Source organism: Sapajus apella, unplaced genomic scaffold, assembly GCF_009761245.1.
Source record: "Sapajus apella isolate SASKATOON/1434 unplaced genomic scaffold, GSC_monkey_1.0 scaffold31, whole genome shotgun sequence".
Classification (NCBI taxonomy): Eukaryota; Metazoa; Chordata; class Mammalia; order Primates; family Cebidae; genus Sapajus; species Sapajus apella.
In genome coordinates this window covers 2,795,331-2,812,804 of record NW_022436971.1, presented here as the reverse complement: position 1 = coordinate 2,812,804, position 17,474 = coordinate 2,795,331, and positions in this window count along the sequence as shown.

The window sequence follows — 17,474 nt, the reverse complement described above, 5'->3', positions numbered from 1 at the left end:
TTTCTTCTAGGGTTTTTATAGTTTTGGGTTTTACATTTAAGTCATTAACCCATCTTGAGTTAATTTTATGGCTAGCCAGTTCTTCTCGTACCATTTATTAAATAGGGAATACTTTCCCCATTGCTTGTTTTTGTCAGGTTTGTCAAAGTTGAGATGGCTTTAGGTGTGCAGTCTTATTTCTGACTTCTCTACTCTGTTCCATTGATCTATGTGTCTATTTTTGTACCAGTACCATGCTGTTTTGGTTATTGTAGACTTGTAGTACAGTTTGAAGTCAGGTAGCATGATGCTTCCAGCTTTGTTCTTTTTGCTTAAGATTGTTTTGGCTATTCAGACTATTTTTGGTTCCATATGAATTTTCAAATCATTTTTTCTAATTCTTTGAAGAATGTCAATGGCAGTTTAATGGGAATAGCATTGAAACTATACATTACTTTGGGCAGTATGGCCATTTTCACAATATTGATTCTTCTTCTTCTTGAGCATGGAATGTTTTTTCCATTTGTTTGTGATATCTCTGATTTCCTTGAGCAGTGGTTTGTAGTTCTCCTTGAAGAGGTCCTTCACTTCCCTTGTTAGCTGTATTCCTAGATATTTTATTCTCTTTGTAGCAATTGTGAATGAGAGTTCATTCATGATTTGGCTCTTGCTTGTCTGTTGTTGTTATATAGGGAATGCTTGTGATTTTTGCACATTGATTTTGTATCCTGAGACTTTGCTGAAGTTGCTTATCAGCTTAAAAAGCTTTTGGGCTGAGAGGTCGGGTTTTTCTAAATATAGGATCATGTCATCTGCAAACAGAGACAATTTGAGTTCCTTTCTTCCTGTTTGCATACCCTTTATTTCTTTCTCTTGCCTGATTCCCCTGGCCAGAACTTTGAATACTATGTTGAATAGGAGTGGTGAGAAAGGGCATCCTTGTCTTGTGCCAAAAACCCCAATTTATACCACATACATGAGATGGGAATAAAGCATAGTCTTGATTTAACAAAAACTAAAAGTAGGAGTCAATGCTGTGAGGGATACACAATAATTTGAAATGGAACTAATGCAAAAGTAAATTTTCTTATAATATCCTGCTAGAATTTTTCTCACATTTTTGGGTACAAGATTTTTGCTGTATGAGTTTTCACATCTAAATATTTTTCCCATCTTTTGAAGGTTGGAAAGAACTTTCTTTTCCACCCTAACTTGCTTCTCGAAGTACAAGGTGGCCCCTAGCTGTTCAGGGCTTAGTTGATATGATTTTGCTTTTGGATTTAGTTAGAAGTCACACGTTTTCCACAGCCTCCCACCCTATAGGCATACAAGCAAAGTTCAAGCACAACATTGCAAGTAAACAAAGGTAAATGAAACAGCTAAAACCTTCTTTCGGGGAAAGGCAAACAGATTTTAGTGAAGTCCAAACCACAGTATGATTCTTGCCTATGTCCCAAAGATAAGTCAGCCATACTCACTCTAGAGAGAAGATGTGTGTAAGTTGCAGGAGGGTGTGAGTGTGTCGTGTACCAACACGTAGTTTGCCCTTCATGGGCCCTGCACACTATGGCCTGTGATATGGATTAGTTCTAAAATCAGTACACTTGTGGATGGTGGTGATGTCCCATCTCCCTTCAGCAGAAAAGAACATTTAGCCAAAATACTTATTTTATGTTTTACGAAAATGTTTCCTATACAAGAAACCTTTCCGTTTCCCAAACCCTTCACCTCATGCAGATTCCCAAGTCTAGACTTAACTTTCAAATTCAACCTTTGCTACCAAGGGTGCACACCAGGCAGTGAGGGAAAAGGAGCAGTTGAACCTCTCCCCACACAGCAAGTGGGCTACCATAACTGCTTGATGACTGGTCTCCAAAAATGGCAGTATGCCTCCATCAAATAAAGGAGCACTCAGGTGGCCCTTTCTCTTCAGAGTTCAGAGACTAGCATTCACAAGGGAGGAAGACTCACATATGGTCAGTGAACAGACACACTTTAAGAGGCTCTACTTATGCCTTGACAAGGAATTCACATTTTTAATGTGTTGCCATTTCTATTTTTTTAGCTTTTAAGTTGTGGAGTGCATGTACAAGATGTGCAGTTTTGTTACATAGGTATACATGTACCATGGTGGTTTGCTGCACCTATCAACCCATTACCTAGGTATTAAGCCCAGTATGCATTTAGCTATTTTTCCTGATGATCTCCCTCCCCCAACCCAGCCCCCTGAAAGGCCCCAGTGTGTGTTGTTCCCCTCCCTGTGTCCATGTGTTCTCATTGTTCAGCTCCCACTTATAAGTGAGAACATGCGGTGTTTGGTTTTCTGTTTCTGTGTTAGTTTGTTTCTGTTTCTGAGGACGGTGGCTTCCAGCTCCATTAACTCCAGCTTCTTTCCTTGATCACCAACCCTTATGAGACAAGCATCCATGGCACCTCACATATCAGAAAATTAAAACAGCCCAAGAATTGATGTTCTTTAGCCATTCTAGTCTGATTCACAGGTCTTTATAGGTCACTGATAATGTTCAAGCCAATGAGGTACGCTTTGTAGGGGACGCCAAGATGCAGGAAATACATTCTGCTTCCCTAAGTGTTCACAGACTCCTTGGGGAGGTAAGTTTCATACATGATGTAATTAGTAAATAACAAAAAGACAAGTGTGATTAAAACATTAAAATGTGAGGTCACTGAGGTTCAGGGAAACAAATATTCCATTATCTCCACTATCCTCCATTACCAAGACAGAAAAGTAGATTCGAATTTCTTGAAATATTTTCAGTGATAAATGAAACAATAAAAATTCTCCTTTCCTAGCCTGTGACCAAAAAAGTCAAAGAGTCATATCATGTTGGTGCCTCATAATTCTGTTTACTCGGTGGAGCAAAAGAAAAGCATCAACAAAGTCACCATTTCTCTAGGAAGCCGAGGGTCTTTGGTTCCCACTTTGCTTTCTTTATTAACACAGAATGCATTTCTTAAAGAATGTTATACACATAGCAGTCAGCACCTGTTGTATTTTAGCCCTTTAAACATATCTGACAAGTCCATGTCAGCTGTTAGGAGAAACTATAAAAGCAACCCTCTCAGGACATCTCTGGGCTCCCTTTAGCCTGCCAGTGCCAGTCATCCCATTCACTGGTTCACCAGTTCTGTCCCTCTTCCAGTCTTTTCGATGCCAAATCTTGGCAGTTGTATCTATTGTGTGCCTTGGATTGGCCATATCACCCCTTCAGAATACAACATCCCAGAAAGACCCTTGCTTGCTTTGCTCCACCCAATCCTCGCCAGAAGACACAGCCCTGCAAGACCCAACGGTGTTGGTTAGGGTTTAAGGGTCATCATAAGAGCCAGAGGTGTGAAAGTAAAGGCAACATGCTCGAAGGAATTGGGGCTTTCTCTTTCTGATGCCAGGGCATCTCTACCTGCATATAGCCCTCTCCCCTGACCCCAGGGAGTGAGCTCTTCACAGTAGGAGGTAAGGACTTTCTTAACTCCTCATTCTAGCACAATGCTGGGAAAAATAACACATGAGTGGTTGCCTAATTAATTAATTAATCCATGCTCCAAGGTTAATTAAGTCCCCCAAACAAAACTTTTGTTTATTCCATGGTCTCAACTAGAGTCGAGAAGGAAAGCAATCTAATTGAATTAATTCACTCAAATGCATAAATTATCTTAAAAAGTACATTATTCTGAAGTAGGACTTGGCAATGGTATTTTTAAAAATCTCCCCAGGAGGCTTGCATGAGCAGCCTGGGTTGAGAACCACTGGCACAGAAGGCCCTGTGTATCCTCGCCTTGTTCTCCCTTCTGTTGCTTCTGCCATCATCCACTCCACGCCTGCATGTCTCTGGCTGTGCAACGACAGATGCACACCTTGCCCTCCCACACACCCACACCTCTCCACCAGGCTTGGAGAAATCAGAAGGGACCATGTTACTGTCTCCTCAAGATATTCCCATCACTACTCATATTTGCCTCCTGAATTCAATTATTTTTCCTAAGAAATAGATGTCAGAAATTATGTTTCATCTGGAAAAAGAGTTAAATCATCAGAGGAAAATACCATCTTTCCATAAGGAAACCACATCAGTAATACTTGGAAATCATGGGAAATTTGATTAGACTAAATGAGAAGAAAATACAAAGATGCAGCAGCTCATCTCAGTGGTAAATAGATTTTGTTGGTGTTGATTTTCTTCATCTTCGGGGTGAAACCCATTTTCTAACTACAGAAAAAGATGTATCCTAGTTGCCAGAGCTGTGAAATGGAGTCGTAATGCCCAACACCTCCCCCATTGTGTCCTCATCGTCTAGCCCGAAATGGCCACACAATTTGGTAATGACTTAGGAGGTGCTGATGGTAGAGCTTAGAGTTCCATTCTAATGGATTCAAGCCTGACTCATCCTGCTGGATTTCTGTAATAGCAGAGGAGGTCTCAGTGGTCAAATAGAGTGAGCTCAGGCAGTTTTCAAGTACACAAAAATGGATGTTTATCATGAAATCATCATCATTGTATTTTCTGATGATGGATCTGCTGCATTCATGACTCCATCTGAAATTTTTAGGGCTTATTCATTTAAGATGATCCTGAAACAGCACCTTAGCTAGTCTTCCACATATATATATTTTCCAAGCAATATTGATATGGTAGAAGAAAAAGAGTTAGGGGGATTTATCAGGATTAATTAATACACAAGAGGAAAAAGACATGTGTGATTAAACTAACTTCCCAGGTTCATCATAAATATTTTATTCATTTACACGACTCTGCAATTCTATCTTTGTCACTTAGAAAATAGCCCTAGATGTAAGGACTTGAAACTTCCTATGAGTGAAACAGGGTGCAAGGATTCTTACAGCCAAGGTTGCAGCTGGAGAAACTCAAAGAAGGAGCTACAGGACTATAGTCAGAAGATATAACACTTCCAACGAAGACAAGAAGGTCACACCATCACTGCATGCCTTCAGCCAACTCTGGCTCTCTTAAGACAACATAAGGTAAGAAAGGGGCATCAAATGCATAGTTTACAGTAATATTTATCAAAACTCTCTTTTTCAATTTCCTTCCAACCCTAAAGATGCTCCAGCAGCACACTCTTTGACTCCTCCCTAGAAAGCTCTTCATCACCCAGCTTTAGCCTTGCTTTCTTCCTTTATTTTAGGGGCAGCATGGGGGATTAGGGTAGAGACCACATAGCTATGCCCATTGAGGTAGAGATCCTCTTGAGTTCTGGGGAAAGGGGAATGCCTGAACATACAGGTCTCATGAATTTGTTTCGCATCATACACTCATAATGTACCCTTGTATTTTAGATATTTTTCCGTGTTTTCTTAAATAAATTATAGATTACTCAAGGCAAGAACTATGTTGTATTAACCTTTGCATTTTAGTGCAACGTAGGTTTTCCGTAATAGTTTGTGAAATGACAGAATTAAAATATGGACAAATAAAAGTCAAAGATTAAAATTTGCGTTTCATGCATTCTGCCTGCAAATACGACACACTACACACTCAGTTTGTATTTTCTGATGATGATAAAATAGGAAAGCAAACCAATCTGAGTGAGGAGGCAAAGATCTGGGCCCTGTTCATGGAGGAGTCACTGGTATTGTCTGCCTGTGCCATGCTCGTTTTCCCATGCTGCCTTCCGTCCAAGCCAGTGGTGTCCTTCACGGCAAGCCAACGGTGCTGATCCAAGGTCATGGAATTTATGACAGGCACCTAGCTTCCTAGAGCATCTTCATCTGAAACCAGTGGTCCAGAAGGGTGTCTATCAGCTGACGAACTTCCAAACAGTAGGAATAGCATCAGTTTTTCAATTTTCAAAACCACATAACACTAAGGATCTCAGGGGTTATCTCACTCTAAGACACCATCAAAAATTCCTTTCTAAAGGATCTCCAGCAAGTACTGATGAGTACTCACTACCCACAAAACATCTCAAAATTGTACCACACAACTCTACATATTAGATAGTATTGCCTTGAGTTTTACCAAATCATTCAGCATGAAATTTCTATCCAATAGTCCTAGTGCTGTTCTCCGAGGTTACACAGAAGTCTAACCATCCCAACTGTTCTATGACTCTTCTTTCATCCCTTCCATCAACTCATCATAGTGTATTCTGATGCTTCTCATTGTCGAGAATTGTGAAACTCTGAGGATCTACCCTGTTTTCAAGCTAACAATCCAACCTTGTAGTTTCATAGATGCTGGCCAAAGACACAAGACTCAAAGAAAAAGGACTTTGTTACTCATGACACAGAAAGAAGCATGAGCTTCATGTTTGCATTAGTTCTTCTTGCCCTCCAAATCCCAAAGCTGGCAAGGTGGAGGTAGGCCAAGGTGGATTCTGTGAATACAGTGAGTTTATGACACAGCTGAGGAAACTTCAGCTCAAGAGACCCCCAATATTATAAGGGAGCTGCTGGAAAACTTGCCCAGGATTCTCCAAGAGGGAGACATCATCTTCATTATCCTGGTTGGGAAATAAATCTGCCCTTTTCCCCCAGAGTGACACTCTGTCCCCATCTTCAAAAGCTGTTGCAGATATATTATATCTTTCAAAAGCTGGTCCACAACAAAGTAATGCCTCTTGTTCAAAAGACAAGCACGAATTCAGGAGACGCATGGAGAACTGTCTCACGACGTGTTTTCTTGATTTCCTTGACTCCTTTTCACTCACCCAAGCTGAACAACGCATTTCTGTGGCACCCAGAGCTGACAGTCACTTTCTAGATGTGCTTGACCAGTGCAGAGCACAGAACTGTCCCTTCCAAGGTCTCAACACACACCTTTATTACTGCAGTCAATGATTATATTGTTGATTTGGGGACACCGTGGCTTTCCCAGGGAAAATATTTCGAGATGTCTTACTTTGGAACTGCGGGCACAAAACCATTTCTTTGTCAAGAGAAAATGATCTAAGAAGGAAATCACCGTGTCAGGAATTCTATAACTTCAGCATTGCTATACTGGCCTGGATGGAGGAAGCCCAGGGGGAAGGGAAGAAGACAAAGGTTCACCCCAACCCTGCAGTGTTTCAGTCAGACAGAGATTGCAGTCAGCCAAACCTCTCGGGCTTTGTCCCCTAAGAGTAATTCAGCCTCTTCTCCCTTCTCCTTCTACTATGAACTTGCACAATTGGTTATATAAATTATATATATATATATATGTTTAAATAAATTATATATATTATATATTTATATATTTACATTTATATATATTTGTTATTTACGTTTATATTTTATAAAATATAAATATATATGTGTATGTATACATATATAATAGTACATGTATATACATGTACATATATACATATATCATATGTGTATGTATGATATATGTATTACATAGGTACACATATGTATAATATATGTATTTATAATATGCATATATATTTATATATGTCATATTTACTTATTTATATATACATAGTTTTTACATCTGAAATTTATCCGGATATGATCTGTTCTTTCTTTTAGTTCTTTACAACCCATTTGGCTCCTGGGTCTGTTAAATTTCATGACCCTTACACTCCAAAGAGTTAATCAACTTGGCTCCACAGTCATGTTTTTATTTTTCATTATCAACAACATCACAGAAGAAACATATCTCAACCACAGGGACTGAAGGTTGTCATTTGAGTGTTACATACATATATATAAAGGCGTATCTGCACATACAAATTCACATCAGCTGACACACTGGAAATGTGCTCGCTCCCACAGAAAGACACATGGTGTGGACTCTTTTCCCAGCACACACTCAGACACACGCCTCAGGACAACACAAAAATGGGCTCAAAGCACACAGCAGGCAGCGGGAAGTGTGGGCTAAGTACTGCCTGGTTGGAGCTGCGAACACTTGCTAGGGTCAGGCAGGGAGGGGCATAGCACACAGTGAAACAGGAGGAGGTGTGGCTTCTCCAGGCATGTCTGAAATATCCTGGACCAGATATTGTTCTCATGGAGCCCCACGGGCAAAAACTTCTCAGAAAAGAGAGCAAGGGCCAATTTGCTAAGCTTCTGTGGCAGGCCAGCACTTCAGATGAATTTGCTCTGATTGCTACCACAACACTGCAGCACAGGGCGTCTTCTCCTCATTTTGTACACAAGAAAATCAAGGCCCAAATAAGGCCATATGACCATGTCATAAGATCATAAGGTCATAAGGTTAGAAAGTGCCAAACCAGAGCCTGATCTGAAGACTGTTGATCCTGGCTTACACTACCATTCAGGATTTTGCCCTGACCCCCAAGAACCTCTGTGTGAACCTCCAACCTGCAACCCAGAGCTCATCCTGCCCTTGCCCTACCACAGGTGGCAGCACGTGCCCAGCTGTAGAGTAACACCCAGGCAAGCTCTGCACGCTCACCTGGACACAGAGGAAGGCCGCCACCTGCTGCAGACAGTCCACGCCCTTTCCCACAGTGACACCGCCAGGTTTCCATTATCCTCCCTTAGCCGGCTCCCTTTCCTACTAGGTGAGGAACACAATGTCTAATTTGCTTGGCTCACTTTTCACCAGTGACTTATCAAGAGGCAAAGTTGTGTCACAAAGAGTCACTCAAGAGAGCCAGACTGAATGCAAGTCTCAGCCCCTCCATTTTCCAGTTGCATAATTTCAAGACTTTCTCAGCCTCAACTTCCTCACCTGTAAAGTAGGAATAAGAGCAGAGTCCACCTATCGGAGATCCTGGGCAGTCTGAATGGATTGATAAATAAAGCACACTTAGAGTAATACCTGGCCCACAAGGGGCACAGGATACATGCTAGTTCCTATTCATGCTAGCTCTGAGAATCCCCCACAACAAGACACACACAGCCCCTGCCTCACCACCAACACTGGAGCCTATGCTAAACATGTAATTGGACAAATAATTCATTAGAGTGAGATGAGTGCAGAGGAAAAGGACAAAGTGCAAAGCGCAACCACAGTGCACACCAGAGGTCAGGAGGAGCAGGAACCGGCCAGATTGGGGTTGGCGAACTTCACAGGGACAGGCTAGTTCTAATAATGCCTATCGCAACACGGCCTCACCTATTCTTTGACAGATTGTCTATGGCTACAACAGCAGAGCTGAGTGGGCAGAACAAAGACCTTACAGCCCACAAAGACAAAAATATGTTCCACCTGGCCCTTTAGGAAAGTTTGCTGACCCCTGAGCCAGAGAAAGAAGAAAAGGAGGCTGTCTGCACAGAGAGTAGAGGGAGGCTGGGCTGGGGTGGAAGGAACATGAAAAATGTGAGTCTCTGGGGCATGCACTCCCTAAGAACCGGTGTCTAAACATGCACTGAATAGACACCTTGCTTCATCTTCTCTCCGGCCTCCGAGGAAAAGGCAAACCCTCCCCTCTGCTGAAGATCCCTCTCTGCTAAGGACATTCCCTTCCAATCATTTGTCGCCAGCGTCTTCAGTCTCACTCTTTTTTTTCATGTGTTAAATTGAATTGTTTATTATTCTAGTATTAAATTTTAGAAGTTCTTTTTTTTTTATTCTACTTTAAGTTCTGGGACACACATGCAGATCGTGCAGGTTTGTTACCTAGGTAGACACGTGCCATGGTGGTTTGCTGCAACCATTCCCCCATCACCTACATTAGGTATTTCTCCTAATGTTATCCCTCCTCAATCCCCCCACCTCCCGACACACCCCCGTGTATGATGCTCCCCTCCCTGTGTCCATGCATTCTCACTGGACCCCTTTTTTTAACCGCCTCTTTCAGTGCCAACCATCATCACCCTCCCCATCCACCCAGGCCAGAAACCTAGGGGCCATTCCTGACAGCTTCTCCTTCACAAGTCCCAGGGCTTCCTTCCCGTAACAACCCACCTACTGCCCCATCCTCTCCACTGCCATTGCTGCTGCCAATTTTGGGCCCTCATCAGCTCATTCCAGAACCATCTCCTTCTGTTCCCTCTTCCCCAACAAATGGTCATCCAGCCTCCCCACTCTGCCTTCAGGGTCCTCACTCTAAAATGCACTCTGATGTCACTCCCCTGCCTAAAACCCATCAGTGGCTCCCAAACGTTTACAGTGAAGAATCTGAACTTTTAAGCTCTGCGTGCTCTGCCCCCACCATGTCTCCAGCTTGATCTCCTGCCAACTAGAGTCGTCTATCCTCTGTGACAATCATGTCTCTTTCTCCCCAACCACCTCACAACTTTGGATGCCACTCCGTTTTTCAAAAGTTCCTCATCTCAAGTTTTTCGGGAAGAGTACCACCACCAGATACTCATGATCCCAGCCTCCTTTGCAAGGTGCAGATTGCCCAAAGTGACCTAAGTTTCTCCAGTCAGAGAAACCCAGTTCATATCCTGAATCCTCAGGCTAGAAGCATGAGGAAAGATACACAGCCCAGAGAACCCATTCTTGTATCTGTGGAGGCAGTGGTGTCAGGTTCTAGGGGTATTTCCAGGGCCCAGCACTGTGGTTTCACTGGTGAAAGCCATTACAGGTATTAATCGACTTACGACCTATGCAACTTACGACCATTCGACTTTACGACCGCAATCGCTAGCCACGACTGCTCCGCGTCTGGCACTGCAAACGTTGCCCAGCTGGGCGTACAACAGTGTGGACCAGCTTCCAGCAGCACTACCATCTCCGCATGCACAATTTCAACTGTACATATAGCCTACTCAACTTACGACCAAATCGTGTTACGACCGGTCTGCCGGTCCCAATCATGGTCGTAAGTCGAGCACTAGCTGTATTGCTGTGTCTAGCAAAGGCAGTGCTACCTCCTCTAGACTGCACAGCTCTGTGGTGCAATTTTCAACATGGTTCCTGCAGCCATAGCACTGAGCCTGGTATTTCTGCACTCCTAGAGATTCTGTGATCTCCCAGTTTTTTAATGAATTCATTTTCTCTGCTTAATCTAGCAAAGTTAATTTCTGTTGTCTGATACTAAGAATCCTGCCTGCTATGCTTCTGAAGTCTTTTTTCATATCCCATTTCCACCTGAGAAGGAAAAACTAAGCTCTGTGTCTTCCACGCCCCCACTGTGCACACACACGCGCGTGCATGCACACACACACACACACACACACACACATCTGCAATTCATGTATGACATTTATATTCCTGTCTACCTCCCTCTGTACTATGAACTCATTCATTCATTCATCAAACATCATTATGTTTCCATTAGATACCAGATACTGCCCTAAGTCCTGGAAATATAGCAGAGAATAAGAAAAGTTCTCTATCTTTATTGGGCTTAAATTTTAGAAGGCAGAAGCTGCATGTAACTTATTAATCTTCAAGAACCCACTAAAATGCTAGACACAGAGAACCTACTCCACACATGTTTAATGAATGAATATGAATGAATGATGACTTTTGTGGCCTAAGCCATTCCCTTGCCCCTCTTCAATGTGGACTAAAGTTGAAGAGCCTGTGATGCCCATGACTTTCACTCTGAGCTTTGCTTCCCGACCAGCACATGGCTATGAAAGGGGATTGACTCCATGACATGCTCTTGTCCCATTTGCCTTGTATTTAAATCCCTGTAGTAAGAATAACTACCTTACTGCTTTTAAGCAGTGTGAAGTGCACACTGGCTTGTTGTGTGTTCCGGTTATTGGAGTTATCAATGACCAAGGGTGTTGATTTACTTCTTTGTGTTCTCTTTAGCCTAACTCATCCCAGGACTGGGAACATAGTAGATGTTGAATAAATTGATTATGAACTTGACTTAGTTGTTGGATATATGTACATATATACTCATAAACAGAGCACGTGAAGAGAGCCACAGGGTCTAATTTTTGCAGAAAAATTCAGAACAGCCTCTGATTAGTGAGTTTGTTCCATTTCCCAAGAAATCATTTTAACCTTTAAACACAGAAGGTCAGCGTCTCCTCTCTCTGCTCATGCATAATTCCCCTTGCCCTCTGCTCTTCAGTGCCACAGCTACCTGCCGGAGAGAGAGCACTGGAGTCGGCCAGTGGAAGAACACGGGTACTCAGGGGCCCAGGCCGCCTCCCTGGGATTGAAGAAGCCCTCAGAATATGTTGTCTCATTTGCTACATTATTAATAAAATTGCAAGAAGTTTGGGAGAAAAATTTCTCCCACCTAGAAAAATTAGCATTTATGCCACACACTGTGCAAAGTCAGGAAGATGAACATCAGTACAACAGAAAATGTTCCCTTTGAATCTTATTTGCAGTCAATGCCAGCAGAGGACTTTGAACAAAGGAAAGAGTGAGATAGGTCTGGCTAGGTGAGTGAGAGTCGCCGGGTGGGCACTGGGGGTGGGCCTCACGTGGGGGCTGGAGGAAACCTAGCCAGCCCCAAGCATTCGAGTATGATCACAGATGCTGGGCGTTGGTGGTGTTGGGTGTGGTCAGTGACAGGGGATCCCACAATGGGCAACAGCTGACAAGGGACAAAAAGATACACACTGACTGACATAAGGCCAAGGTCAGATAGGCTGGCTTGGTAATTTCCTGAAAGGCCTGGACTGGCCTGTGGGGCTGGGCCTGCTGCTAGAGGAAGTCAGGTAGGTAGAGGCATCCAAGCAGGTTGCTCTAATGAATGAGACTAATTAGTCATAGAACCCAGGATTTCCATCCTATTGGGCAGCCATGTCAAATAGCTAATGGGACAAACACCTCCTCCTGGAAGTCTTCCCTGACTCTGCCCTCTCACATGGCCCCTCATCAGCCCAGTTCCCGTTGCCCTGCTTTATCTCCTCCTCTCATCACTTACTGCCAGCTCATATAACTACTGATTTGTATCGCATACTGCAGACTGTGGATTGCATCACATTGTGATAGAATATGAGCAGTGTGAGGATGGGGCCATATTATTCACTGCTGTGTTCCTAGCCCCTAGCTTTGGGATCAGTGCCTGAGACCCCATGCCTATTTATTGGGCTTGTAAGCAAATATATCCTGAACTAAAACTCCTCTTTTCTTTTCACTTAAACTGTTCATAGGGTAAGTTTACTTGTTCCATATTTGTGCAATTATTAGCTTTTTAATTTTTTATTTATTTATTTATTTTGAGATGGAGTCTTGCTCTGTCACTCAGGCTGGAGTGCAGTGGCGTGATCTCGGGTCACTGCAACCTCCGCCCCCTGGGTTCAAGTGATTCTTCTGCCTCAGCCTCCCAAGTAGCTGGGATTACAGGTACGTACCACCATGCCCAGCTAATTTTTGTATTTTTAGTAGAGACGGGATTTCACCATGTTGGCCAGGCTGGTCTCAAACTCCTGACCTCAAGTGATCTGCCAGCATCAGACTCCCGGAGTGCTGGGATTACAGGCATGAGCCACCGCACCTGGCCAATTAATTATTAGCTTTTAACTAACAATGCAGCATTTAATCTGGCAGGTTTTAGACCTTTTTCCAACCTTTCACAGTGCATACATTTTGATTCCAACAGTTTCAGTTTCTCTCAACATTGGTCAGTTCCCCCAAAACCAAGGCAGCATGCTGTCACCCCTCTATCCAACTGGTTAACAAAGATTGAACATGCGGAAAGAACCTCCAGACAAGCCAGCAGATAGGTCCCTGCGGCCTTGATTAATTGTCCCAAATCATTTGAGTCCAGGAGTCATGAAGACAGAGGCTCTCTACCCTCTCACCCTGGAAAGCAGCTTAAAGATCAAGGACTTAGATGCCTCCATTTTGCAGATGGGGTAGTGACAATGTGATGACCTCTCTTTGACATTACACAAAGTGGAGTGATGAGTTCAGAAGCCGTGCCCACATGAAATGAATGATTTCCAAATGCTGAAAATAGCCTGTTTGCGTTGAGTGGGACTTCCACAGTAATGAGCTTCCAGGGTGGCCTGGATGGGCCAATTCAGAGCCCAAATCCACCATAACCCATGCTGGATGGGTGGGATCCATCCACAAAGTTCGTCTCCTCTCTTTCCTCTTTTCTCCTTGAGTGCGGTCCACGCACACCAGTGGGAGGCTTGGGAAGCCAGCACAGGGCTTTTGGTCTCTCACTTTCTCACCCTTTCCTTTCTTCTCCCCCTTCCTGAGGCAGCCGGCGCTCTCCTGATCTCTTTGATTTCCACCCTACTAAGACTTGTAAACTTATTTAGACGGGGTGCACATGTCTAGAGACACTACTGAGCTAGGGCCAGTGGATACTCAAAGACAAAAGAGAGGTTTCTTGGCACTCTGGAAGCATAAAAACCTTTGGCTTTCAGTAACGGGTGCCAAATTTACAGAAAATGTGTCTTTGAATAGCCAGAAACACAAAGGTCATGCGATGATCCAATCATAATATGTATTGTTGAATAAATGAATGAATGAATGAACGACTTCACTAAATGAAAAAAAAGTAAGTGGACCCTGGAATGGAAGCTGTTGGTTTTCTCATGGGAGACTTACTTTGGTCCAAGTGGAGACGTCAAAGGAACTTTCAAACAGCATCTCTAAGAAAAGTCGGCCAGGGAGAGTCCAATACTGGGATGCAATTTGTACTCAAGGCCTCACAGTGGGACCAGGTGACGGTGGTGTGTGGCTGAGACCACATCCTCCCTAGCTTTCTTCCCCGACCCTATCCTCTTTCCCTTACTCCCTGAGAGCACTCTGTTAGTAAGTTACTATCCCAAGAATCTCCTCCTCAGGCGCTGCTTCTAGGGAACTTGACCTAAGACAACGTACTTTTGCCATGTGCAGTGTAGTGTTTTGTATTTGATCTGGCCCTTTACCATCCTTTCAAGTTCCTCCCACCCTACCAGTCATCTCCTGCCCCAGATTCCACGTCAGCAGACTTCCCTTCTGCACACTGCTCAGGGTTCACAGCTGAGACACTCCTGGTGGCCACGATCACTCGCGTATCCTAACTCGAAGGTGTGTGGAAGTGAACGGTCTGGAGCCACACTTGTAGACACAAGAGGAGCCACTTTGCTTGTGAAGCCAAGAACGACACGAGAGTTTTAAAGCTGCCAAAAGGTGTCTTCAATTACATGAACAGAACCCGCTGTTGCAGTCATTAATTATGTATGGAACAGATTTGGGGAGGAAGGCTAGGCAGGTGGTAAGACAAGCAACACCATGAGGGGGACAGAAAGAGGGAATTGCACACACTTATTTTACAAGCTCATGGGGTGGCCTCCTTCCCGGAGCAGATGGCCACTTCCCTTTCTGTTCTAGGAGGCCTGGAGGAAGGAAGGTGCTCTGGAGGCCAAGGCTTTAACCATCACAGCCTGCTTAGCTCTAGATTCAGAAGGACTATGGTCTGGAATGGCTCCTGCAGCTCTGTGGTCCATGTGCAGAGACCCCATCAGAGCTGCCAGAAAGTCTCCTGACCAGCTCGTTCCTTCCTGCTCCACATGGCGACAGCAAGCATTCTCCACTCATCAATCTCTTTTTCCCACCACCTCCTTCATCATTCCCAGGAGAGCCATACCTCCAATGTCACATACAAGGAGCAGGCAGCAAATGCAAAGCCCCTTGCTTACACATACACACAACATACACAGACAACACACACCACATATTCACACAACATACAGATACACAACACACCATACACACAACATACACAGACAACACACACCACATATACACACAACATACAGATACACAACACACCACACACAACACAGACAACACACACCAAATATACACACAACATACAGTCACACATACCACATATACACACAATATACAGACACACAACACAACACACATACACACAACATACAGACAACACACACCACATATACACACAACATACAGACACACAACACATATGCACACAATGTGCACAGACAACACACACCACAAATACACATAACACAGACAACACAAACCACATGTACATACAATATACACAGACAACACATGCATGTACACACAACATACACATACAACACACACATGTACACAATATACACAGAAAACACACATGTACACACAACATACACAGAAAACACACACGTACACACAATATACACAGACAACACACATGTACACACAACATACACAGACAACACACACCACATACACACAACATAGACACACAACATACCTATAACACACATGCATGCGCCACCTGCATCTCTACCCACCCTCACCGCTGAAAAGATGGCCAAGATGGCCTCCTCCTCCCATAGCCCACTCCATTGCTTCACCTCCTCTCCCACATCTGTAGCCCCTCTAGCATGGCAGCCTCCTTCCTGGGAGTATTTTATTGTGCTGGAGTTTCACTTCTTTAAAAAAAAAGTAAGAAGAGTCATGATCAACAGATTACCTCACCTCCTACCTACAGAGAAAATAGAAAGTGTCAGATGGGCATTCCTCCTCTTCCCTGCCTCGTGTCTGTCAACAAACCTACCTGCGCTGCTCTGCTCCGAGGGAAGCCCCATCCTCCTGCACTACCTGAACAGCATCATCTGCGTTCCAGATGCATGTCCCCCTGCCCAAGGCAATTCACTGCTCCCTTAACTATTCCCTCTCCTACACATTGCACTTTTTGCCCTGCCATCTCCTCTCCTTTTCCCATCTTTAAATGAGGTTTTCAGTGCGAAGTCCTCAGCTCTCCTTTCTACCCGTTCACTTTCCTGGCTTCCTATGCCTATGTGTAATAACCTCCCCACTGGCATCTCCAGCCCAGATCTTGTTCCTAAGCACATCACAGGCATTAACAGACTTCCTAATGGACAAGAGCCTGCAGCAAAACCAACCAAAAATAAAATTCTCAGGGTACTCCCCTATCCATTTGCCTTTTTTTTTTTTTTTTGAGACAGAGTCACATTCTGTCACCCAGGCTAGAGTGCAATGACACAACCTCGGCTCACTGTAGCCTCAAGGTCAGGGGGCTCAGGCGGTCCTCCCATGTCAGCCTCCTGAGTAGCGGAACTACAGACCTACACCACCACACCCAGCTAAGTTTTGTATTTTTTGTAGAGATGAGGTCTTGCCATGTTGTCCAGGCTGGTCTTGAACTCCTGGGTTCAAGCAAACTGCCTGCCTCAGCCTTTACAGTGCTGACATTATAGGCATGAGCCACTACAACCAGCCCTTAGCTCTTTATCCTTAATGTCTCATAATAAATTAGCATTTCCAGCCAGCCAGATGCCCAAATCAGAGAAACCTAAAAAAAGGCTCTTGATCCTTGACCATCAAGTAACCATGTCATTGCACTCCATCCTGGGTGACAGAACGCAACTCTGTCTCTTTGTAGCTTCCTTCTTCTTTAACCAGCAAATCTCCATGTCCTATGTCTCCTAAGGGTCCTTCAAATCCATCTCTTTTTCCCTCACATTCTAACATTGGAATAGCCTCTGTCCTAACATGCTGCCCACCTCACCCCCACTGCAGCTCTAAAATGCAAACTGGAAATTGCTACCCTCTCCTTAAACCCCTTCCTTGAATATCTGCCCATACTCACAGTCTTCCTCCCAGGAGAAATAGACTCAGAGAAGAGAAATTGAGCACAATACAGCAAATCCAGGGGAAGGGAAATTATTGATTCATACATTTGTTTGTTCATTAAATTATACCGTCAAAACTCGG